This window comes from Amblyraja radiata, chromosome 5 (assembly GCF_010909765.2).
Source record: "Amblyraja radiata isolate CabotCenter1 chromosome 5, sAmbRad1.1.pri, whole genome shotgun sequence".
NCBI classification, from domain to species: domain Eukaryota; kingdom Metazoa; phylum Chordata; class Chondrichthyes; order Rajiformes; family Rajidae; genus Amblyraja; species Amblyraja radiata.
The window spans coordinates 12,635,829-12,660,823 of record NC_045960.1 but is presented as its reverse complement, the minus strand read 5'-3'; positions in this window follow the sequence as shown (position 1 = coordinate 12,660,823).

The following is a 24,995-nucleotide window of genomic DNA, read 5'->3' as shown; positions in this document are numbered from 1 at the left end:
CAATTATAAAAGATGAAATAGTCGCACATTTGGATCGCAGTATCAGGATCGGTCCGAGTCAGCATGGATTTACAAAGGGGAAATCATGCTTGACTAATCTTCTGGAATTTTTTGAAGATGGAACTAGGAAAATGGACAAGGGAGAGCCAGTGGATGTAGTGTACCTGGACTTTCAGAAAGCATTTGATAAGGTCCCACATAGGAGATTAGTGGGCAAAAGTAGGGCACATGGTATTGGGGATAGAGTGCTGACATGGATAGAGAAGTGGTTGGCAGACAGGAAACAAAGAGTAGGGATTAACGGGTTCCTTTCAGAATGGCAGGCAGTGACTAGTGGGGTACCACAAGGCTCGGTGCTGGGACCGCAGCTATTTACAATATACATCAATGATTTGGATGAAGGGATTCAAAGTAACATTAACAAATTTGCAGATGACACAAAGCTGGGTGGCAGTGTGAACTGTGAGGAAGATGCTATGAGAATGCAGGGTGACTTTGACAGGTTGGGTGAGTGGGCAGATGCATGGTAGGTGAAGTGTAATGTGGATAAATGTGAGGTTATCCACTTTGGTATCAAAAACAGGAAGGCAGATCACTATCTGAATGGCATCAAGTTGGGAAAAGGGGAAGTACAACGGGATCTAGGGTCCTTGTTCATCAGTCTATGAAAGTAAGCATGCAGGTACAGCAGGCAGTGAAGAAAGCGAATGGCATGTTGGCCTTTATAACAAGAGTCGTTGAGTATAGGAGCAAAGAGGTCCTTCTGCAGTTGTACAGAGCCCTAGTGAGACCACACCTGGAGTATTGTGTGCAGTTTTGGTCCCCTAATTTTAGGAATGACATTCTTGCTATTGAGGGAGTGCAGCGTAGATTTACAGGGTTAATTCCCGGGATGGCGGGACTGTCATATGCTGAGAGAATGGTGCGGCTGGGCTTGTACACTCTGTAGTTTAGAAGGATGAGAGGGTATCATATAAACATATAAGATTGTTAAGGGTTTGGACACGCTAGAGGCAGGAAACAAGTTCCCGATGTTGGGGGAGTCCAGAATCAGGGGCCACAGTTTAAGAATGAGGAGTAAGCCATTTAGAACGGAGACGAGGAAACACTTTTTCTCACAGAGAGTTGTGAATCTGTGGAATTCTCTGCCTCAGAGGGCGGTGGAGGCAGGTTCTCTGGATGCTTTCAAGAGAGAGCTAGATAGGGCTATCAAAGATAGCGGAGTCAGGGGATATGGGGAGGAGGCAGGAATGGGGTACTGATTGGGGATGATCAGCCATGATCACATTGAATGGCGGTGCTGGCTCGAAGGGCCGAATGGCCTACTCCTGCACCTATTGTCTATTGTCTATTGTCAGATATGCTGCCTGTCCTACTGAGTTACTCCAGCATTTTGTGTTTATCTTCGGTCCAGATATCTGAATCCCCTGCACAAACACCTCAGCCATAAATGCACCTTCTTGTTCGTACCCTCGCTGGCACGTGGCTCTGGAAGTAATCCCGAGATGACAACCCCAAAGGTTCTGCTTTATAGCCAATTACATAACTCCCTATAATCATTTTGCAGAACCTCATCCCTTTTCCCACCTATGTCATTTATATAACCATATAACCATATAACAATTACAGCACGGAAACAGGCCATCTCGACCCCTCTAGTCCGTGCCGAACACATAGTCTCCCCTAGTCCCATATACCTGCGCTAAGACCATAACCCTCCATTCCTTTCCCATCCATATAACAATCCAATTTATTTTTAAATGATAAAAACGAACCTGCCTCCACCACCTTCACTGGAAGCTCATTCCACACAGCTACCACTCTCTGAGTAAAGAAGTTCCCCCTCATGTTACCCCTAAACTTCAGTCCCTTAATTCTCAAGTCAACATTTGTGGCAACATGCACAATGACTTCTGGCTGCTCCCCCTCCCCCTTGAGGTTGTTATGCAGCTGCTCTGAGACATCCTGGACCGTGGCACCAGGGGGGAAGCACCGCATCCTGGAGTCCCGACAAGGGCCACAGAATCTAGTGTGTGCACTCCTAACTAAAGAATCACCTACCACTATGGCTTTGCCCTTCCCTGCTGTGCCTCAGAGCCAGGCTTGGTGCCACAGCCCTGATGCACAACCTTGATCTGATAAACTTGCCATATGTCCTAACAAAGGGACTCATATTTTCCCGGATGGCCCTGAGGTCATCCAGCTGCAGTTCCCTAACACAGTCTTTAAGGAGCTGGAACTGGGCACAATTCCCACAGTGTAGTCATCGGGGACATCAGCAGTTTCCTTGACTTCCCACATCCTGCAGGTGGAGCATTGTACCAACTTACCTGCCATCATCACTGCACCTGAACCAAGAAAGAGAAGTAAAAAAATAACAAGACACACGAGAGCAGACTGTACCTTGATCGTACAGTCGTCCTCCCCGCCTCTGATAGCCTCCTTGCCGCAGATTCTCACACTTGTCCGCAACACAGCATTTCACCTGAACACAGCCTCTCTCCCAACACAGCCACTCCCACGAGGAAAGCAGGAGGGCGAAAGTCAATACTGAAATGACAGATAGTTCACCAGACAGGAGCAAAGTAGAGGGCGAGGAAAGGCGGTTGGATTAAATTTAAGTGTTTTATTGTCATATGTCCCATATAGAATAATGAAATTCTTACTTGCGGCAGCGCAACAGAACATGTAAACATAATACACTGTAAACAATATATTAAACAAGAAAAAATACAGTGTATATACATATACACACATATATACATGCACACACACACACACATAAAAAATCCAACAGTGCCAAAAGACAAACCCAATGCCCTGAAGTCTACAGGTATATAGTTCAGAGCTTAGTGTTTAATAGTCTGATGCCTGTTGGGGAGAAGTTCTTCTTGAACCTGGATGTTACAGTTTTCAGACTCCTGTACCTTCATGCCTATGGCAGGGATAAAATGAGTGTGTGGCCAGGGTGGTGTGGGATGATGCTGGCTGCCTTTTTGAGGCAGTGACTCCTGTAAATCCCTTTGATGACGGGGAGATCAGTACACGTGATGGCTGGGCAATGTTCACCACTTCATAAGTCATAGGAGCACAAGTAGGCCATTTGGCCCATTGAATCTACTCCACCATTCAATCATGGCCAATCTATCTTTCCCTCTCAACCCCATTCTCCTGCCTTCTCCCCATACACCCTGACATCCTTACCAATCAAGTATCTGTCAATCTCTGCTTTAAATATAACCAATGGCGGCCTCCACAGCTGTCTGCGGCAATGAATGACAGATTCACTAAAGAAATTCCTCCTCATATCCTTTTTAAAGGTATGTCTTTTTATTCTGAGGTTACGCCCTCTGGTTCCAGACTCTCCCACTAGTGCAAACATATTCTTCATATCCACTCTATCCAAGTCTTTCACGATTTGTTAAGTTCAATGAGGTCCCCCCACATCCTCTAAACTCCAGCTAGTAATGGCCCCGTGCTCATCATATGTCATCCCCGAGATCTTTCTCGTAAACCTCCATTGGAGTCTCTAATGGCAGCACATCCTTCCTTAGACATGGGGCTCAAGCTAGGCATGGGACATGACTTGCAGCTGAATGTTTGAATGTACAGGTTCTACAGGTGAGATAGAAGGGTGGAAGATTGCAACCTTCACGTGGTCCACCCTGTTTCGACTAATGCAATCAACCCGCCGTGCACAAACAAAAGATCAAATAGAACAAGTTGACCTACAACTTTAGGCTGTGCACGCCATTCGCAAGGAGAAGAAGGTGAGATAGAGGTGGGGGTAAGAGAGAAGGTAGAGGTACTTTACTAATTAAAGAGAACATCTCAGTAGTATTACAAGATTACATTACTGAAGGATCGTACAGTGAATGAATGAATAAACAAATGAATGAATGAATTCACATACAAGGAATTTGCCTTGGTGCCCCTCCCCGCAAGTGACAACATGACATACAGTGACAGTTAAGAATGATACATAAAACATTAATAATAAAACATTATTGATTAAACATGTGAATTAAATAAAATACCAGAGCAAAAGGAGGCTACAGATTTTTGGTTATTGAGTAGAGCTACTACTCACGGAAAAAAGCTGTTTTTATGTCTGTCTGTGGCAGCTTTGACAGTCCGGAGTCGCCTTCCAGAGAGAAATGATTCAAAGAGTTTGTGGCCAGGGTGAGAGGGGTCAGAGATGATCTTACCCGCTCGCTTCCTGGCCCTTGCAGTGTACAGTTCACCAATGGAGGGAAGGTTGCAGCCAATAACCTTCGCAGCTGATCGGACGATTCGCTGCAGCCTCTGGATGTCGTGCTTGGTGGCTGAGCCAAACCAGACCATGATGAAGAAGGTGAGGACAGACTCTACGATGGCCGTACAGAATTGGACCATCATTGCCTGTGGCAGATTGTGCTTCCTCAGCTGCCACAGGAAGTACATCCTCTGTTGTGCCTTTTTGACTGTGGAGTCGATGGTAGCCCCCCACTTAAGGTCCTTGGAGATGATGGTTCCCAGGAACTTAAAAGACTCCACAGATGTGACTGTGGTGTTGTTGATGGTGAGTGGGGTGAGGGGAGGGGGAGCTCTCCTAAAGTCTACAATCAATTCCACTGTCTTAAGAGCATTGAGCTCCAGGTTGTTGCAATGGCACCAGGATGCCAGTTGTGACACTTCCTGTCTGTAGGCAGATTGCTCCCATCCTGGATCAGTCCAATCAGGGTTGTGTCGTCCGTAAACTTGAGAAGCTTGACAGAGGAGTCAGTGGAGGTGCAGTCATTGGTGTAGAGAGAGTAGAGAAGAAGGGAGAGTACGTAGCCATGCGGTGCTCCTATGCTGAAGGTTTGCGGGCCCGAGATGTGCTTTCCCAGCCTCACCTGCTGCTTCCTGTCTGTCACGAAGCTGGTGATCCACCAACAGAGGGGTTCAGGCACAGTCAACTCGGAAAGTTTGGAGTGTAGCTCTGGCACAATGGTATTGAATGCAGAGCTAAAATCAACAAACAAAATCCTCGCATAGGTCCCCTGGCGGTCTAAGTGTTGGAGGATTAAGTGAAGGCCCATATTGACTGCGTCATCCACAGATCTATTGGCACGATATGCAAACTGCAGAGGGTCCTGCAGGGGGTTCGTGATATTTTGGCCAGCAGAAGCCTTTCAAGGGTCTTCATGAATACAGAGGTTAGTGCGACAGGCCTGTAGTCATTAAGACCAGTAATCCTTGCCTTTTTGGGTACAGGGACAATAGTGGAACTTTGAAGCAGGCAGAGACAGTATAGGTTTGCAGGGACTGGTTGAAAATATCTGTGTAGACCGGTGCCAGTTGTTCGGCACAGAGTTTGAGAGTAGAGGGGGAAACATTGTCCGGTCCTGGAGATTTCCAACTTTTCTGTCTTCTGAAAAGCCTCTCCACCTGCTCTATTTTTATTGTTGATGATGGAGAAGCGATGTTGTGCAGCACAGAGGGTGTGGGTAATTGAGTGTGAAGTGGTGATTGGAGAGGGGTGGGTGGAAAGGGTCCAGTCTTTTCAGACTGGGGTCTGGCTGTGTTTGTTGGAGAGGGGGTTTCTGCTTGTCAAACCTACAGTAGAACTCATTCAGGTTGTTAGTCAGCCGACGGTTGTGCAAAGAGTGGGGGGCTTTCCTCTTGTAGCTGGTGATTTCTTGCAAGTCCTTCCAAACTGAAGAAGAGTCACTCGCTGAGAACTCAACTTCTCAGAGTACCTTTCCTTGGCAGCTCTGATCCCTCATCTCAGCTTGTACTTGGCCTGCCTGTAAAGGTCTGCATCCCCGCTCCTGTCGGCCTCCTCCTTAGACTGTCGGAGCTGTCTGAGTTCTGCAGTAAACCAGGGCTTGTTGTTGTTGAACCATGTCCGGGTCTTAGTTGGAATGCAACTGTCCTCGCAAACGCTGACATATGATGCAGTGTAAGGGTGGAGCTGTGAAATAGAAAGGGGATGATCACCTTGGGATTGTACTATAGGCTCCCAAATTGTCAACGGGAATTAGAAGACACATATGCCAGAATATTGCAGGTGGCTGCAAGACTAATGGGGTTGTCATGGTAGGAGATTTTAACTTTCCCAATATAGACGGGGTTACCGTAGTGCCAATGGTTTAGACAGGGTGGAATTTGTCAAGTGTGTTCAGGAAAGTTTTCTCAGGGCAGATGTCGAGGGCCGTACAAGAGAGAGTAAAGCTTGACTTACTCTTGGGGAATTGGGCGGGGCAAGTGACTGAGGTATCAGTGGGCGAGCACTTTAGGACCGGTGACCACAATTTGCTTTAAAATTGTTATGGATAAGTACAGGTTGGGCCTAAAAGTTAAAATTCTAAATTGGGGGGCAAGGCCAAATGGGAGAATTAGACAGAAGCTTGATGGAATTAGACAGAAACTTGCAAAAGCTGTGTGAAGTAGGTTGTTTGCAGGCAAAAGGACGACGCCCAGAAGGCTCTGGCCTCCCATCTACTTCATTGGAGACACTTGAACTATCTTTAATCAGAGGTAGACAAAAATGCTGGAGAAACTCAGCGGGTGAGGCAGCATTTATGGAGCGAAGGAATAGGTGACGTTTTGGCTCGGGATATTTCTCCAGACTCTTTAATTGGATTCCATCCATCCATCCATCTATCTATCTACCCCACCCACCCACACCACCCCCTCCCCACCCCCCCTATCCCCCCACCCCTCCTCCCCACACACCACCTTCCCCCCCACACCCCTCCTCCCTGCACATACCCACACCCCCCCTTTACCCCTCCCGTTTCTTCATATTTAAGAGGGAGTTAGATGTGGCCCTTGTGGCTAAAGGGATCAGGGGGTATGGAGAGAAGGCAGGTGCAGGATACTGTTGATCAGCCATGATCATATTGAATGGCGGTGCAGGCTCGAAGGGCCGAATGGCCTACTCCTGCACCTATTTTCTACGTTTCACCCTTCTCCCCACCCAACCCATCTTCCCTCACACCACCCCTCTCCCTTCCCCACACCACCCCCCCTCCCCCATACCACCCCTCCCCCTCTCCCACACCATGGTGGAATATTGTGTTGGACAATGGGTTGCATTGGGGGACCAGGCCTCCCTTGTGACTGGGACCCAACGGATCCCACTTAGTCTAGTCTTTCACTAAATGTGTACCCTTTATCTATGCATTGTGTGCGGCTTGATTGTATTCATGAAGTGTGTTTTCTTTGACTGGATAATATGCAAACAAACCTTTTTCACTGTACCTCGGTACACCTGGCAAGAACAAAATTAAACTGGAGATTGAGTTTGCACCAGGATTTTGCGAGCAGTAATAATAATAAATTTTATTTAATGGGCGCCTTTCAAACATCTCAAGGTCACCTTACATAGTATATCGGAATAACATATAATCGGAATATAACAAGTAATAAAGACATCACAGAGACACAAATTAAAAACAGGATTCAATCCAAAAACAGAAAATCAAAAACACAGTGTGAAGAGGGAGCAGCGGCAACCAAATCGTGCCAGCGTCCACTCTCTCTTCACGGCAGCCATCTTGGACACAGACCTACAGGACTACAATTAGACAAAAAAATCATCCCCCCACAATGGATAGCACTGTGGAGGAAGGCACAATGTCCAGTCCCCACCCCATGTTCACCCCAAAGTCATGCCTATTGAGGCCACCGCAATTGCCTCTACGGAGGCCCGATGTTCCTGGCCGTTCTCACCGGGTGGTCTTGCCCCGGCGTCGGGAGAGTCCTTTTGGCGGCTGGGCCACCTGGAACGGCCGCTTCCTGGTTGGAGCCCGCGGCTGCCGAAGCCGACAAGGCCGCGCCGGTTTGGAGCGCCCAGGCTCCCGTTGGTAAAGTTGGCGACGCCTCTCCGCTCCGCAGACCCGCAGCCCGGAGTTGTTGCTCTCGGCGGTCCAGCTCGCCAGAGCTCCAGCGCGTCGCTCCAGCGCGGCGACCCAGGCAAGGGATCGCCCGCTCCGCTCCAGCGCTCCAATGCTGTGCCGCCGCCGAGGCCGAGGTGCTGGGCGGTTCCCGCCAGGAAACGGCGCTCCAAGCCCGCAGGTAGGCCACGAGGACGGGTCAACGGGCAGCCCGGAGAAAAGGCTGCCACACCGACCAGGTAGGGACCTAGAAATAAAGTTAATACCTACCCCCCACATTAAAAAGTCCATATCCCCTACAAACAAAAAACAGGACTCACTAAAAACTATAAAAAAAACGGATTTAAAACGGACGGCTGCTGGCTAGCAGCCGTTCACCAAGATGGCTCCTCCTCCTCTGAGGCAGCAACAATGACCACACTAGCGACTCTCTCCATATAGGGTGATTTCACGAAAGGTCACTGGAGCGTAAATCCCACTCACGTGACCGAAAATTTTAACTGGGGGACAAGCGTCACTTCCGGTACATGTTAGTGGATGGGAAAACACGCACTTTCACACCCGTTAAAAACATCGAAAACGGCCAGGTTTTGAGCTGCAATTTACGGAGCCAGTCGGGTTGACCGTGAGGAACAGCTACCTAAATTTACAGTCCAAAAAAAAGATAGAAACTAAGGTAAATACAAGAGCGAGCTGAAGGTGTAAAAAAGGCGGAAGTGCAAGCGGACTTTTTTCTTGGAGATTTAAAGATCCAAAATATCGGGAATTATCGCGTTTGCTCGCTGCATTTCATCAAAAGTGGCATTATTGACTTTTTATCTTTATTCATTTGTTATATGAAAAGTATTAAAAGTTAGAAACCCATCAGTAAAATTGCAAAATCGCCCATGGTTCTCAGGTGGGTTTTAACATGCAAAATGAAAACGCTTCTGAAGCTCCATTTACCATTTAAATAATCGTAAACTCTCAATGCGTTTGGAAATCAATTTTACTGAGATGCAAGGTTACGATTATTTAAATGGTAAATGGAGCTTCAGAAGCGTTTTCATTTTGCATGTTAAAACCCACCCGAGAACCATGGGCGATTTTACAATTTTACTGACGGGTTTTTAACTTTTAATACTTTTCATATAACAAATGAATAAAGATAAAAAGTCAATAATGCCACTTTTGATGAAATGCAGCGAGTAAACGCGATAATTCCCGATATTTTGGATCTTTAAATCTCCAAGAAAAAAGTCCGCTAGCACTTCCGCCTTTTTTACACCTTCAGCTCGCTCTTGTATTTACCTTAGTTTCTATCTTTTTTTGGGACTGTAAATTTAGGTAGATGTTCCTCACGGTCACCCCGACTGGCTCCGTAAATTGCAGCTCAAAACCTGTGTCTTTCTATTTCTTAAATATCCACCACTACTCATCTTTCACATTCCTTGTCAATGTGATCTCCAAGCCACCTTCATGTGTGGCTGCATCCGGCCAAGTGAAGAGCCAAGATACCTGTCACTACCTGCTGATGTTCTACATGTCCCCGGTGTTGCGAAGGACGAGCCTGGCGCAGATGCCACGCAATGTGCTAGTCAGGTGAACATTGCCGCCCCATCTGTCGTTCGTGGAAAGGTTCTTCCAGACCAACACCTTTGACCACAAGTCCATCAGGCAGTGGTCAGCATGGAACGTCCTGCAGGCACTGCAAGGAAATGACTCCATGGATCTTGTGGCGTGGTTCCCAGAGCAGACTGCCCAGCTGGTCTGGCGAAATCATCGCAGGAACTCACCAACAAGCACCAAGCACCAAGACCTGGCTTGGCTGGCGGTGAGGGGAGATCTCCCAGTCAGATCCTTCCTGCACCGTCAGAGCCTCACTACCAGCGCACGCTGCCCTCGGGACGGCTGCTATGGAGAGGAGACGGTTGCCCACCTCTTTGCAGAGTGTGAATTCGCAAAGAGAGTCTGGAGAGGTTTGCAAGGGTCCTTGTCCCGGCTTATTCCGAACAGCTCTGTTACAGAGGACTCTGTGATTTACACAGGGATGCATGCAGGGACGCATTCAGGGACGCAGGTTCCCAGGGACGCATTCAGAGACTGACATCGAGTGCTGCTGGAAGGTGATCAACTCGGTGAAAGACGCTCCTTGGTCTGCCCGAGCTTTGTTGACCTCCCAGCGGAGAGAGATATCCGTCTGGGAATGTGGCTGGCTGCAGACTGCAGGAGTATGTGCTGAGGGACGCACAGAAGCTCGGTGCAGCCAACGCCAAGGCTCGGTGGGGGAGGACCACAGTCTAGGGTCCTTCCGCTGCTGACATGGAGGGCAGGGTGTGGTGGAGACGCCCCCAAAAAATAAGGGAAGGGAGATCACACCAGTGGGCCATGAGTGGCAAGGGTGGGGAACACATTTGTGAAATTTGAGCAATGTATGTAAACAGCATTGAATGCTTGTTTGACCTCCGAAAATGTTGGATGACTTTTTTGCACAGTACCTGTATTGTATATATTTCTTACTTGAATAAAGTCTATTTTGAAATTTAAAAAAAAATCTGCTTCCCAGTCCCCATTCATCGAGTCTCCATCATTCCCTTTTTATTTGCATGTATCTCACTCTGAAACTGAACGTAACATTTTATTGAGTCATGATCATTCTTTCCCAAAGGATTCTTCACTTTGAGATCATTAATTAATTCTGCTTCATTATACACAAGCAGATGTGGCTGGTTTTGCAACTGATTGTTATAAGAAACTGTCCGGAGTACTTTCTGTGAACTTCCACCAGGCTGGCCTCTGTCAACCCCACTTGCCCAATCTACAGGAGGATTAAGGTTGCCCATGTATCTCTCAGTATCTTTCTCACAAGCCACCATTATTTCCTGTTTATTCTATCTCCCCCAGTAGACACCTTGTTTCCCCTGCTGTTTCTTTGTGGCACCCAAACTGATTCTGCAGCTCGATCTTCTGAGCCAAAGGCAATTCCCACTGCAACGTAAGGCTGTCCTTCATTCACTGGATAACAACATTCCATTCTCCCTTTTGCCCATCCTTCCTCTGGTCAGTTCCCAGGCCTTTTGCCACCAAATCTGTCAGACCATGCACATTGAACTTTATTGTGCCATTAGCGTACTAGGGATTGGAAATTGGGGGAATTGGAGATCACAGAGAGAGCAGACCAGGAGATAGAAGGCAGTCAACCAGGAGTTCATGGAGGAGGGAGTCTGGAGCCAAGGTGTTTAAAGGAATCATTCAGCAAGTCAGGCAGCATCTGTGGAAAAAGTATCAAATCAAAAAATGTGCTCAGTTCCAATGACGGATCTTTGAGCTGAAACATTAACTGCTTCAGTGTCCACTGGTGCTGTGTGATCTGCAGTATGTTTCCAGCAGTGTTTAAGGTCAGGCTGCACCTGTATAAAACAACTCAGTCTCAGAGTGTTGCATTCTGATTGTCACAGGAAAGGAAGCAAAAGCATTAGACAAGGTCCTGAAAAAGTCTGTGAGTGGTTCCTGGCATGAGGAGTTGCAGTCAGAGATTGCCGAGGCCTGGACTGATGCAGAATCTGAGATGCAGCGAACAGCCAGCAGTGACCCAGGACGCTCCTGGCCGCGGGTACTGTCCGTGTGGAGTTTGCACATTCTCCCTGTAAGCACCATGGGTTCTCACAAATGGTTCAGTTTTCTCCCACTTCCCAAAGACATGGGAGTTGTCAGGTTAATTGACTGCAGTAAATTACCCTTGACATAGATGGGCGGTGGCAGAATCAGCAATATTCACGGCAGGGAAAATTAGATTGCAGGGAAATTAATGGAGTTAAATGGGACTTTAGGAGAGCTGGCATAGACAATGGGGTGAAAGGCCTCCTTCACATCAGAAGGAAATAGGACATTGATGAGGGGTTTGGACATAGTGTACAGGGGAGGCAGATCTATTTAATGGAGAACACCAGAGATCACAGATATAAAGGGGAAGTGGATGAAGAGCTGAAGAGTGACAAAAGGCAAAACTGTGTGTGGGTGGAATGTGGATAGATGTGGTGGGGAGATGAGTGGCAGAAACAGGAGCATGTGAATAGGGTTTAGGGGGAGCTGGGAACAGTCAGGGTATGGTGAAAGCAGATACAGGGGAATGGTGTGGGGTCAGGGTAATTGAGGGTGACACAGAGGGTGGGAAAGAATCCCAATCCTCACTTTTTCTGTAATTAACCATCATTTACCTTCTCTTTGATCCAAATTATGTGTATAGACAAAGATACAATTCTCCTGTTAAAGCTAATGGAGACGTAGATTGCACAAAGTAGCAGAATGAGTGGCACCAGCACTCATTCTCACCTCTATGATCTTTGGGCACCAGTAGCACAGATTTGAGGTGGCCCTGCAAACAGAGTACTAATAGGGAGTAAGGAAAAGAGACAAAAGGCTGTTTATCTGAAGCATGCAGCATGCACATCAAAATACAGGCTCTACTAGGGAAGAGAAAAACAGGAAATGATGACGACCTGCGATAGATGTGGGCGACCTTAATCCTTCTCTAGATCAGGAAAATAAGGTTGACAAAGGCAGTTTCCTAGACATATTCACAGAGGTACAGTTTTTTATAAAACTATATTACTGTCTTTTAACAAAACCAGCCACATCTGCTCATGTGTAATGAGACAGAATTAATTAATGATTTGGAAGTAAAGGGCCCTTTGGGAATGATCATGACACAATAAAATTTCACATTCAGTTTCAGAGTAAGATACGTGCAAATACAAATGAAGAGGGAGCAATGATGAAGGGAGACTGGGGAAGCAGATTGACAGGGAATGTGAAAGATGAACAGCATGGATATTTAAGGAATAGAAAGACATATGATATGAATGTAACAGGAAAGAGAGTAGCCAGAGTGTCACAGTGATCATTGCTGCTGCCTCACTGCTCCCAAAATTCTTCAGATGCAGTGGACAGAGTAAACAATAACACAGCAACAGGTCAAACAAAGCTCAGCAGTTCCACCTTCTGTTTATCCTCATTTAAACCACATTCTTTTAATCTCTGGGCTCCATTCCCACTCTCACCAGGCCCCATTCCTACACTCTCTTTAACCCGACTGGGGCCCCATTTCCACGCTCCATTTATCCTGACTGGGCCCCATTGCCACACTCCTTTTAACCTGTTTATGGAAAGACAGGGTGGGTATAATTTGAGAAGGGAACATAATAAAAAAAAACTAAATGTCAAAACAACTCTTAAAAGTATGTGCATAGCAATCTGTGGGGTGAATTTGTGGAATGGTCTGGAACAGGAGATAAAACTTAGCACAAACATAATTCAGTTTAAAAAGATGTACAAAAACACTTTTTTTAAAGGATATTGGGATGAGGATAGGTGATTGTGAGTGGGATATTTGTTATACTGATTGTATTGGGAAGGGTGATTATAGGGTGATGGGTTGTATATATGACTAAGATACTGTATAGTATATGAGGGTTTTTTTTTTTCTTTCTTTTTTTCTCTCTTTTTGTATGGCTTTGTAAATATTTGATTAGTGTATAAATGTAAATAATTTGGTGTACATATAGCTGCTGGTGTACATATGGTGTACATATAGCTGCTAAATTTGTATAAGATAATTATAAGCAGTTGAATAAGGGGTGGGAATTAATAAGCTTTGGCTTCTTCCTGCTCCTTTTCAGACACATACAATTTCATTTATTTATAGATATTGTTTATGACACTTTATAAATATTCTTGTTTTGTTTTTTGTATGCTGTTTCACACTTGCTTTTTATTCTTTTATTCTGTTCGAAATAAAGAATTAAATAAATAAACCTCTGGGCCCTTTTCCCGCACTGCCAACATCCTGAGTGTGTCGGACTATTGGAGCTTCACTATTTAATTCCTTAGCATGTAGCCAAAACCTTTCAGCCACCTCCTAGTAAACCAGCATAAAATGAAGTGTGTCTGCCAGTTCTACCTCAGCAAAGGGGATGTGTGCCGACCTTTACTTGTCCGCAATTTGATATGGAATGTTGATGAATTGTTTATAGAACACAAATATCAATTGCTGCTTTCACCAAAGATTTACAGTCAACACATTAGTCACAAAAGTTATGTTTGGTTCTGTCTTGAACAGACTTTTGAAAGTGGCAAAGGCAGGATTGTTATCTGGGTAAAACCAAGTTACAAATTTTTAGAATGCTGAGAAGCTCACACTTTTCCCGTGAAGATGGTACAATCAAAATATTGATCCTATTACCTCTATAGGCTATCAATTGCGTGTTGAACAAAAGACTCTAAATCAAGGTTTCTTTTTTTTAATTTAAAAAAATATATTTTTATTAGAAGTAGACATATTATAAAGTATAGTTCATATTATAGTAAAAAAACTTTTCATATACATCAGTCATACATTATTAAAATTTTCAATTGTCGATTACTTCTACTTCTAGTGGGTTTTTTTTATATAGAAAAAGAGAGAAAGAGAGAATAAAGAGTTACAAATATCAAAAAAACAAAAAAGGTGGAATGGATTACTTGTAATACGTCATTGGAGATAGGTTCGTAGATTATAAAGTATGACTTTTCATCTAATCCTGAGTTCAAGTTTCAGTTGGGTTTTCGTGCTGGGCCAATCTATCCCGTCAGATAATTAATGAATGGAGCCCATATTTTATCAAAAAGTTCTTGTTTGTCCATTAAGACAAGTCTAATTCTTTCTAGATATAGGGTCTCCGACATTTCCACAATCCACATTTTAATTGTGGGGGTTGTAGGGCCTTTCCAAAACATTAATATTATTTTTTTCCCGGTTATTGTAGTCGAGGAAATTTCTTTGGCTTGTTGTGAGTGTTAAACTTTGCTCTGATATTCCAAGTATTATTAATTTTGAGTTTGGATCCAGTTTTGTATTAATAACTTTTGAAATTATTTCAAAAATATCAGTCCAGAAATGTTTAATTTTTATACAATTTGCAAACGTATGTGTTAAATTAGCATCTAGATGTAGACATTTATCACAAATAGGAGAGATTTGTGAGAAGATTCTATTTAGTTTTATTTTAGTGTAATCTATGTAAGACTTTAAATTGTATTAAAGCATGTCTGGCATTTAACGAACATTGATGTATATGTTGTAAACTTTCGTCCCACAAATCTTTCGTTATAGGATGACCTAATTCATTTTCCCATGTGTGTCTATATGGTTCCGTCGGTGGTACCTCGTTGTTTAGGAGGGTGTTATAAATATAAGCTATTAATTTTTCAGTGTTAGGATGCTTGTTCAAACATTCATCAAGGATTTCTGGTTCCCTAGTCCTGTAGACTTATGTGTTAGATTTAACATAATCTCTAATTTGTAGATATCTGAAGAAATTATTTGAGTGCAGTCCATGATTCTGTTGTAACTCCTGAAATGAAAGAAAAGTGCCTTTCCCATAAAGATGTCCAATCTTTTTAATTCCATAATTTTTCCATTGTGTGAAACCCTTATCCAAAAAGGATGGCTTGAATAAAGGATTATTTACAATGGGAAGGCATAGTGGTATATTATTCAATTTTAAAACTTTTTTTATTTGTTTCCAAATTCGTATTCCACTATGTATTATGGGGTTTTCCTTATAGGTTTTTTTGTGCAGTTTTGTGGTGGCAAATATGATCGGACCAATTTCAAAATGTAAACAGTCTAAATCAAGGTTTCATGCAGCTTAATCTTTATTAGCATTCAAGTTACTTAAGCATGCAAGCATTCCACAGACTTCAAATAACTTCTCATTTGCTTTACTATTCCAGTTTATCACTTCTTACACTAAATCTCGACTCATGACTTGGACTCAAATGTTACCTGTATGAATGAATTGCCAGATTCACTCTGCTGGTGGAGCCTTGAACTCATGGCCCTCCTTCTTGTGATGGTTGTTCCCAGAATGTCACTGCCGATGTCTTGGACTGCCCTTCTTTTATATGATTTTTCCTTCAATCTTCTGATGGAAGCCTCTTTTCTAACCCAAGGCTATAAAGATTCTGAAATCTCCATTTCAAGTTGTCACTCTCCACTGGCTGGATAATCAAAACACATCTTTGTTCCATAATTAAGGCTAGCGTTCTTAATTATATTGCCCGTTTATATTTTCCTTTTCATCGTATATTTTCTTTGCAAAAATTACTGTCTCCACACTCCTTATCTACTCAAGGACACACTACGTCCCCACGCGATTATCTTCAGCTATGCTTTCACCAGACGTCAATCATGTGACCATTTTCACTGTGCTTCTTTGTTTTTGTGGGCCCAGCAGTTCACTCCTCTCTCTCTAGCTAGCAGTATCCTTCCAAAGTCTGGTTATTTGACATCTTGCCTCCGGTTATTCAATTAAATTGTGTGATTCTGCATCATTAAATGAGGCGCCTAATTGAAGACTTGAGCTCTTTGTAGATGCCTGTGGACAGCACTAATCACCGTGGGCATTGTGTCATCGTTGGGCGGAGTTAAAAGTAAAGAGCTAGTAATATTAAAGAGTAGCTTCGAAAGGAATGGTGGACAAAACTGATCATCTGTGCAATCAGAGAGTAAATAACATGGGTCATCACTGGAACATCTGGATAACAAGGACAATTATCTCAGACACCTATTTATTAACTATGGTTCCATCTTTAACACTAAACTTTTCATTTCACTGCACATTTCGTATGTGTATGTGACGAATAAACTTGACTTGACTTCCAATCTCCAAACTCCAGGACCCTAAAGGGCCCGGTCCCACTTGGCGATTTTTCTGCGACTGCCGGCATAATTGACTGACGTATCAGGTCACCGAAAAATTTGTGGCGTGATGATGTATGACGCCCGGTGTTTTTTCAAATGTTCGGTGTCGCAACATTTTTTTTGTCGCCGCTGGATTTTGAAATGTTCAAAATCTTTTGGCGACATTGATATGACGCCGGCAGTCGCCGAATAAAATCACCAAGTGGGACAGGCCCTTAAGACTCAGCACTCTCCTTCTCTGCAACTGAATCCTTGACTCTCTGACCCACTGACCACAATCAGTGAGGACAGTGACAAAACGTCAATTCTCAACACCAGCCCTGCAAGGAGGTTCTCATCCCTCTCATTAAACTCCCTATACACTCACAACTGTGGTCAAATGACGAGACAGAGAACAGGAAGGAGACAGGATGTTTAATAACATGATGTTAAGACAATAACCTCTCCCTCAATGCCAACAAGACAAAGGAGCTCATTATTGACTTCAGGAAACAAAGTGATGTACAAACCACTGTCAGCATCAATGGTGCCAAAGTGGGGATGGTCGAGAGCTTCAGGTTCCTTGGCGTAAGTATCAACAATAATTCGTCTTGGACTAAGTATAAGTACGTTTAAGTTTATTGGCCAAGTATGTACACATACAGGGAATTTGCATTGGTGCTCCGCTCGCAAGTAACAACACGACATACAGTAACAATTAAGAATGACACATTAAACATGAAATTGCTAGATTCACTGAAGTCACGGCCAGAAACCACACCTCTTCCTCTGGAACCTAACTCGTACCAACTTGTACGGATGCACTGTAAAAAGCATCCTATTGGATTCCCACAGATTGGTTTAGCAACAGCTCTGCCCAAGACTGCAAGAAATTGCAGAGAATTGTGAATGGAACCCAGTCCATCGCACAAACCATCCACAACCACCCGCCTATCCACTCCATCAACACTTCACGCAACCAGCATAATCAAGGACCATTTACATCTCAGCTATTCCCTCTTCTCCCCTCTCCTGTCAGGCAGAAGATAGGATTGACAGTATGTACTACAGTATTCTGGAACATCTTCTTTCCAACTGTTACCAGACAACTGAACAATCCGCTCGAGCTCAGTTTATACCCTATCTCCTATCTACCTCCCTGCAGCCTTTGCACTTTTTTAAATCTGCACTTTCGTTGTAACTATAACACAATATTCAGCACTCAGATATTTTAACCCAGTCGCATGTATATATGGCTTAATTCTTCTCAAGTATTATATGAAGACGGGTCGACCAGAAACATCACCCATTCCTTCTCTCCAGAGATGCAGCCTGCCCCGCAGAGTTACTCCAGCACTTTGAATCTATCTTCGATTTAAATCAGCATCTGCAGTTCCTTCCTACATATTATATATGATTTGACTGGATAGCACTCATATAAAGTCATTGACTGTATTTCAGTACATGTGATAAATAATAAACCAATACCAATTCAATATTGGTAGTTCAAGCTGCGTAAGGTGGAGAGGTCTTATTAATGTATAACACTGTAATATTTTACTTCACATAAACATAGATAATTTTATATCATGTGTTGTGCATTATTTGCAGTGCTTGTGCTTATTTCAGACTATTCTCAGACTGAATAAACTTTAATGGGATGCTGATTACTCAGTGACTCGTTTTTCCCATCTCAATGGATTCAGACCAGCCTCAGAAGAAACAACAAATTAGTTACTTCCCCTATCTAGACATGCCTCAGTCCCACTCCCTTTCCGCAATATCCTGCAAATTATTCTGATAAAAGTGGCTATTTGAATCTTTACCTAAGCCCTGCTCGATCCTGTTTGAATGCCCTTTGCAGGAACTGAATTTCACAATCACTATCCACCGCACACCTCCCTTCCTTCCTGCACTCAGTGGCCCTGCTTCTTGAACCATCTGCAAAACATTGTTCTTGTTTATATAATCACCAAGTGGGACAGGTCCTTAAGACTCAGCACTCTCCTTCTCTGCAACTGAATCCTTGACTCTCTGACCCACTGACCACAATCAGTGAGGACAGTGACAAAACGTCAATTCTCAACACCAGCCCTGCAAGGAGGTTCTCATCCCTCTCATTAAACTCCCTATACACTCACAACTGTGGTCAAATGACGAGACAGAGAACAGGAAGGAGACAGAAAGTTTAATAACATGATGTTAAGACAATAACCTCTCCCTCAATGCCAACAAGACAAAGGAGCTCATTATTGACTTCAAGAAACAAAGTGATGTACAAACCACTGTCAGCATCAATGGTGCCAAAGTGGGGATGGTCGAGAGCTTCAGGTTCCTTGGCGTAAGTATCAACAATAATTCGTCTTGGACTAAGTATAAGTATGTTTAAGTTTATTGGCCAAGTATGTACACATACAGGGAATTTGCATTGGTGCTCCGCTCGCAAGTAACAACACGACATACAGTAACAATTAAGAATGACACATTAAACATTAAATTGCTAGATTCACTGAAGTCACGGCCAGAAACCACACCTCTTCCTCTGGAACCTAACTCGTACCAACTTGTACGGATGCACTGTAAAAAGCATCCTATTGGATTCCCACAGATTGGTTTAGCAACAGCTCTGCCCAAGACTGCAAGAAATTGCAGAGAATTGTGAATGGAACCCAGTCCATCGCACAAACCATCCACAACCACCCGCCTATCCACTCCATCAACACTTCACGCAACCAGCATAATCAAGGACCATTTACATCTCAGCTATTCCCTCTTCTCCCCTCTCCTGTCAGGCAGAAGGTAGGATTGAAAGTATGTACTACCGTATTCTGGAACATCTTCTTTCCAACTGTTACCAGACAACTGAACAATCTGCTCGAGCTCAGTTTAGACCCTATCTCCTATCTACCTCCCTGCAGCCTTTCCACTTTTTTAAATCTGCACTTTCGTTGTAACTATAACACAATATTCAGCACTCAGATATTTTAACCCAGTCGCATGTATATATGGCTTAATTCTTCTCAAGTATTATATGAAGACGGGTCGACCAGAAACAACACCCATTCCTTCTCTCCAGAGATGCAGCCTGCCCCGCAGAGTTACTCCAGCACTTTGAGTCTATCTTCGATTTAAATCAGCATCTGCAGTTCCTTCCTACATATTATATATGATTTGACTGGATAGCACTCATATAAAGTCATTGACTGTATTTCAGTACATGTGATAAATAATAAACCAATACCAATTCAATATTGGTAGTTCAAGCTGCGTAAGGTGGAGAGGTCGTATTAATGTATAACACTGTAATATTTTACTTCACATAAACATAGATAATTTTATATCATGTGTTGTGCATTATTTGCAGTGCTTGTGCTTATTTCAGACTATTCTCAGACTGAATAAACTTTAATGGGATGCTGATTACTCAGTGACTCGTTTTTCCCCATCTCAATGGATTCAGACCAGCCTCAGAAGAAACAACAAATTAGTTACTTCCCCTATCTAGACATGCCTCAGTCCCACTCCCTTTCCGCAATATCCTGCAAATTATTCTGATAAAAGTGGCTATTTGAATCTTTACCTAAGCCCTGCTCGATCCTGTTTGAATGCCCTTACAGGAACTGAATTTCACAATCACTATCCACCGCACACCTCCCTTCCTTCCTGCACTCAGTGGCCCTGCTTCTTGAACCATCTGCAAAACATTGTTCTTGTTTATATAATCACCAAGTGGGACAGGTCCTTAAGACTCAGCACTCTCCTTCTCTGCAACTGAATCCTTGACTCTCTGACCCACTGACCACAATCAGTGAGGACAGTGACAAAACGTCAATTCTCAACACCAGCCCTGCAAGGAGGTTCTCATCCCTCTCATTAAACTCCCTATACACTCACAACTGTGGTCAAATGACGAGACAGAGTACAGGAAGGAGACAGAAAGTTTAATAACATGATGTTAAGACAATAACCTCTCCCTCAATGCCAACAAGACAAAGGAGCTCATTATTGACTTCAAGAAACAAAGTGATGTACAAACCACTGTCAGCATCAATGGTGCCAAAGTGGGGATGGTCGAGAGCTTCAGGTTCCTTGGCGTAAGTATCAACAATAATTCGTCTTGGACTAAGTATAAGTATGTTTAAGTTTATTGGCCAAGTATGTACACATACAGGGAATTTGCATTGGTGCTCCGCTCGCAAGTAACAACACGACATACAGTAACAATTAAGAATGACACATTAAACATTAAATTGCTAGATTCACTGAAGTCACGGCCAGAAACCACACCTCTTCCTCTGGAACCTAACTCGTACCAACTTGTACGGATGCACTGTAAAAAGCATCCTATTGGATTCCCACAGATTGGTTTAGCAACAGCTCTGCCCAAGACTGCAAGAAATTGCAGAGAATTGTGAATGGAACCCAGTCCATCGCACAAACCATCCACAACCACCCGCCTATCCACTCCATCAACACTTCACGCAACCAGCATAATCAAGGACCATTTACATCTCAGCTATTCCCTCTTCTCCCCTCTCCTGTCAGGCAGAAGATAGGATTGACAGTATGTACTACCGTATTCTGGAACATCTTCTTTCCAACTGTTACCAGACAACTGAACAATCCGCTCGAGCTCAGTTTAGACCCTATCTCCTATCTACCTCCCTGCAGCCTTTGCACTTTTAAAATCTGCACTTTCGTTGTAACTATAACACAATATTCAGCATTCAGATATTTTAACCCAGTCGCATGTATATATGGCTTAATTCTTCTCAAGTATTATATGAAGACGGGTCGACCAGAAACATCACCCATTCCTTCTCTCCAGAGATGCAGCCTGTTACTCCAGAGTTACTCCAGCACTTTGAGTCTATCTTCGATTTAAATCAGCATCTGCAGTTCCTTCCTACATATTATATATGATTTGACTGGATAGCACTCATATAAAGTCATTGACTGTATTTCAGTACATGTGATAAATAATAAACCAATACCAATTCAATATTGGCAGTTCTGCCAAGCTGCGTAAGGTGGAGAGGTCTTATTAATGTATAACACTGTAATATTTTACTTCACATAAACATAGAAACATAGACATAGAAACATAGAAATTAGGTGCAGGAGTAGGCCATTACTCCATAGATAATTTTATATCATGTGTTGTGCATTATTTGCAGTGCTTGTGCTTATTTCAGACTATTCTCAGACTGAATAAACTTTAATGGGATGCTGATTACTCAGTGACTCATTTTTCCCATCTCAATGGATTCAGACCAGCCTCAGAAGAAACAACAAATTAGTTACTTCCCCTATCTAGACATGCCTCAGTCCCACTCCCTTTCCGCAATATCCTGCAAATTATTCTGATAAAAGTGGCTATTTGAATCTTTACCTAAGCCCTGCTCGATCCTGTTTGAATGCCCTTACAGGAACTGAATTTCACAATCACTATCCACCGCACATCTCCCTTCCTTCCTACACTCAGTGGCCCTGCTTCTTGAACCATCATAAAACATTGTTCTTGTTTATATAATCCAAACCAGACACATATTAACAGATAAAATTAGATGCACAACGTCTGAGGAGGTACAATTTTAATTGGAAGAATGAGAAAACAAAATCAGAATCGGAATCACACTTTATTCGCCAAGTATGTTTCGCAACATACGAGGAATTTCATTGGCCAGGTGAGTCATACAAATAAAAACAATAGATCACTCAAAAACACATTTTAACATGAACATCCTCCACAGTGACTCATACACATTCCTCACTGTGATGGAAGGCAAAATAAAGTTCCTTTCCCTTAGTTCTTCCTCGGTCGTGGGCCTCGAGCCCTTGTTGACGGGATGATCTTGACTCCCGTAGCCGGCGGCGTTCGAGCCCTCCGTGTCGAGGCGATCCGCTCCCGCATCGGGGGAATGTCAGCTCCCCCGCACTGGGCGATCGAACCTCACCCGAGACTGCAAGCCCTTGTTGGTAAGTCCACGGTGGGAGTGATCCCAGGCAAGGGATCAGCTCCGATATTAAATCTGCGCCCCGCGGTGGGGCTCACGACAGTCCGAGGAGGCTTCCAGCTCCAGCGATGGTAGGCCGCAGAGCCCAGAGAATGTGATCCGAAAAATAATCACATCTCTGGCAAGGTAGGAACTTGAAAAAAAAGTTTCCCCCGATCCCCTCCCCCAAATAAAACAAACCGAAGAACATTTAAACAAGCTTTTAACACACTAAAAAATAACAAAAAGAATGGAAAAACTAACAGACTGCCGGCAGGGCAGCCATCTCCCCTGCGCCCCTGGTGGTCCCAACTCAACTACTTTAGAAAGGGTTTAAGAACAGATAGGGTACACAAAAAAGCTGGAGAAACTCAGCGGGTGCAGCAGCATCTATGGAGCGAAGGAAATAGGCAACGTTTCGGGCCAAAACCCTTCTTCAGAAAAGACACATCTGTTGGCTATTTACACTTGGTTGTCGAAAGAGGTTGATGAGCTGATAATAAAGTGTAGGGATTCATGGTTTTTATAAAGAATGGGCAAAAATCTGAATCTTAGCGAATCTACTGCTTCATTGCAAATGCAATCTATGGGAAGAATAACTGAAATGATACACAATAGTCCTCATATGGAAAATAGAGGGGGAAAAAAGTAGCGCAATGAGCAAAGGGACGGCTCATCGAAAGAGTTGGCATGGTCATGATGGACTGAATGGCCTCGACCGGTGCACGAGCCCCAGGAAGGCCTTGCCCGGTGGCGTCGGCTGCCTTCTGAGGAGCTTCAGTCACCCCCCAACACACCCCACCGCACACACACATACCTCACATACACCCATTCCCTACCCCCCCCCCCACACACTCCTCCCCACCCCACACACACACCCCACACTCCCCCCCCCCCACACACACACCCCACACCCCCACACACACACCCCCCCACACACACCCCCCTAAACACACACACACGCCCCACACACACGCCCCCCTAAACACCCCCCCCCACCCACACACACTCCCCCCCACACACACACCCACTACCCACCACACACCCACACACACTCCCTCCACACACACACACTCACACCCCCCCACACACACACACCCACGCCCCCCCCACACACACACACACCCCACACCCCTAAACACGCGCCCCCCTAAACAGACACACACACCCCACACCAATTCCCCCCACCCCCACCCATAATATACACACTACCTACCCCCTCGGGATCCCTGCCGCCATCTTCCCATCCCAGCCAGTACCTGCTCTCACTCCGTCCTGCCCTCCGCTCAGGGCCGGTGCTAGGAATTGCGGGGCCCAATTAGAAAATTGATGGCGGGGCCCCTACTCTAGAAAAGTAAAAATTTATGTATGTTTATATTTCGTGTAGTATGCTCGTCTTTAACCAAAAAAAACATTAAATGCTTGATATACTAAAATTTTGAAAAACTATATGAATAAAATGAGCGGCACTTTGAAAGATTGAATGTGTGTGTGTGTGTGTGTGTTTATGAGTGTATGCGATTGTGTCTCTGTGACTGAGTGTGTGTGTTTGTGTGTATGCGTCTGTGTGTGTGCGTGCATGGCCGGCCTTGGGGGGTTTAAACGGTTTAGAGATGTTTAGAGGGCTTCAGATGGGTTCAGGTGTGTTTACAATTGTTTAGAGGGGAATAGAGGGAAATAGGGGGGATAGAGGGGGTTTAGAGACGTTATAAGCCCCCCGTGAGAAATTGTATTTCTCTGAAATTGAAGATAGACATAAAGCTGGAGTAACTCAGCAGACAGGCAGCGCAGCGACTCTGGAGAGAAGACCCTTCTTCAGACCAAACTGAACTCGCGTCGGTGAGAGTACTTGTGATTGTCTGAAGAAGGGTCTCGACCAGAAACACAACCCTCTCCCCAGAGCCGCTGCCCGTCCCGCTGAGCCACCTTCAACTTCAGAGCCAAACAAAAAACACAGAACTCAGCGGGCCAGGCGGCTGCCTCACCCGCTGGGTTTCTCCAGCATTTTTGTCTACCGCTAAACATCAATGATTCCGGGAATGCTGAGGGGACAGGGTGATAGAGAGGGAGTGGGAGAGCTAGAGAGAGACGAGACGGGGAGTGGGAGAGAGAGCGCGAGAGAAAGAGGGAGGGAGTGAGTGAGCAAAAGACAGAGAGACACAACGTGGGTCGGTAGGTGAATGACTAACCTGCACACCAGGAAGAAGCCCCTTCTCGCGGTCCGGGGTGATGGTGAGTTAAATGAAATTCTCAACGTGTCATCGATCTACATTCCTCAGTAATGTAATTGTGTTTTAAACAAGTATTAATGACGCCGCGTGAATTTTATTCAAAGGAACACGGCGTCATTAAATGAGTCTGAAGAAGGGTTTCGGCCCGAAACGTCGCCTATTTCCTTCGCTCCATAGATGCTGCTGCACCCGCTGAGTTTCC